Below are 2,500 nucleotides of genomic sequence, written 5' to 3'. Positions count from 1 at the left end.
ACTAGGACAGAAGGACACTAGGACACAAGGACACAAGGGCACTAGGACAGAAGGACAGAAGGACACTAGGACAGAAGGACACTAGGACACAAAGTCACTAGGACACAAGGACAAAAGGACACTAGGACACAAGGACAGAAGGACACTAGGACAGAAGGACACTAGGACACAAAGTCACTAGGACACAAGGACAAAAGGACACTAGGACACAAGGACAGAAGGACACTAGGACAGAAGGACACTAGGACACAAAGTCACTAGGACACAAGGACAGAAGGACACTAGGACAGAAGGACACTAGGACACAAAGTCACTAGGACACAAGGACAGAAGGACACTAGGACAGAAGGACACTAGGACACAAAGTCACTAGGACACAAGGACAGAAGGACACTAGGACACAAAGTCACTAGGACACAAGGACAGAAGGACACTAGGACAGAAGGACACTAGGACACAAAGTCACTAGGACACAAGGACAGAAGGAAGATGCAGGCGTCACAGTTTCATCAGGAACGATAACTGAAGCAGAATCATAAGTTGATTCCTCAGACATCATATCTGTAATTCCTTGTTTTTCATAAGCAGCTCGAGGAGGAAGTGTTATTTTTACAGTAAAGATTTTTAACATTATTTAATTGATATGATTATTTATTTCAAGAAAACATATAAATATGAAGAATACTAAAATATATATATATATATATATATATATATATATATATATATATATATATTTATTTGTTATTGTGTTTTATTAATGAGAAGATTCATTATTGTTACTATTGTTGTTATTATTGTTAATATTGTTATTGTTATTATTGCTGTTATTATTGTTATTCCCTCTTTGTTAATATTATTATATTGTTATCATTTAATACAGTACCAATAAATTGCACAGGGGTGGAGTCAGGTGGCGGCGGTGCCGCCCTCTGATTGGCTCTGAAGTCTGTTATGTTAACGAGGAGGGCGTGGCGCGGAGCGGACCCGCCCTCTGATTGGTTGTGGTGTCTGTTATGTTAACGAGGAGGGCGTGGCCTGGAGCCGGAGCCTCGCCGTCGCGGAGAGACGCCTCATTGTGCCGTTTGGACCGGACTGGACGGCTGGATTATACCGGAAGCGGCTCGGTACCGGGGAGGGTTCTCTGTGGGAAGAACCGGGCTTGTGCTGGATTACCGTGCGCGCGCCCGGCTGCGAGTCTCCCGTTCCCGCGGAGGTGAGTTTCTTCTTCTTCTTCTGGCGTTTTTTTCCTGCAGGAAACCCCGCGCCTCCGCCCGGCGACCGATTGTGTGCGTGCGCGCGTGCATGCGAGCCCGGTGCTCCGCTGGTCCGCTGCGCGTGCGTGTATGTGAAGTAGAGAAGTGCACAGGATGAAAGCTGGGTTTTTTCTGCAGCGCGTGCGTGTTTGGCAGCTTTGATTGATGGCTGTCAATCAGCAGGTCACCCGCACGCGCAGCGACCACAACAAACAGCCGAAGAGGCAGGAGCGCGCGCGCGTGCCTGTGCGAGAGAAGCTTCATTAACTCCTGTCACCTTCCTCATCCTCATCCTCTCTGCAGCCGGAATGATGAGAGCTAATGTAGTCTGAGGACTGATGTAGTCTGAGGACTGATGGAGTCTGAGGACTGATGGACGGTCTGAGGACTGATGGAGGGTCTGAGGACTGATGGAGGGTCTGAGGACTGATGGAGTCTGAGGACTGATGGAGGGTCTGAGGACTGATGGAGTCTGAGGACTGATGGAGTCTGAGGACTGATGGAGTCTGAGGACTGATGGAGGGTCTGAGGACTGATGGAGGGTCTGAGGACTGATGGAGTCTGAGGACTGATGGAGGGTCTGAGGACTGATGGAGTCTGAGGACTGATGGAGGGTCTGAGGACTGATGGAGGGTCTGAAGACTGATGGAGTCTGAGGACTGATGGAGGGTCTGAGGACTGATGGAGTCTGAGAGCTGATGGAGTCTGAGGACTGATGAAGGGTCTAAGGACTGATGGAGTCTGAGGACTGATGGAGTCTGAGAGCTGATGGAGTCTGAGGACTGATGGAGTCTGAGGACTGATGGAGTCTGAGAGCTGATGGAGTCTGAGGACTGATGGAGTCTGAGAGCTGATGGAGTCTGAGAGCTGATGGAGGGTCTGAGGACTGATGGAGTCTGAGGACTGATGGAGTCTGAGGACTGATGGAGTCTGAGAGCTGATGGAGTCTGAGAGCTGATGGAGTCTGAGAGCTGATGGAGGGTCTGAGGACTGATGGAGTCTGAGGACTGATGGAGTCTGAGAGCTGATGGAGGGTCTGAGGACTGATGGAGTCTGAGGCTTGTTCTCGCCCATCGGTGCATCTGATACTGTCTTGCTATCAGGATCCGGGTTGTGGTCCTGGTCCAGGTCTTGTGCAGCCGGTCTGACCCACGACAAGAGTTCCCCCCTTCAGGGTTGCATGTCTGGTCATGTGATCAGGTCCACAGGGATCCAGGTCCGGTCTGGTCCTCAGAGCTCTTGCT

General features: G+C 50.0%; 1 long non-coding RNA gene across 1 annotated transcript in view; it reads left to right on the top strand.

Moving 5' to 3' along the window:
- The first annotated feature begins 1,096 nt into the window (after positions 1-1,096).
- Positions 1,097-2,500, top strand: part of LOC137780669 (uncharacterized) — an 18,895-nt gene continuing 17,491 nt past the window's right edge. Inside the window, exon 1 of the long non-coding RNA XR_011077155.1 lies at positions 1,097-1,216. This is a non-coding gene — a long non-coding RNA (uncharacterized lncRNA). The remainder of the gene's footprint in view (positions 1,217-2,500) is intronic.

The sequence above is a fragment of the Clinocottus analis genome, unplaced genomic scaffold, assembly GCF_023055335.1.
Source record: "Clinocottus analis isolate CAN_PGR_092001 unplaced genomic scaffold, fCliAna1.0.p SCAF_81, whole genome shotgun sequence".
Classification (NCBI taxonomy): Eukaryota; Metazoa; Chordata; class Actinopteri; order Perciformes; family Cottidae; genus Clinocottus; species Clinocottus analis.
The sequence above is the reverse complement of the archived record's forward strand: the minus strand, read 5'-3'. Positions and strand labels throughout refer to the sequence as shown.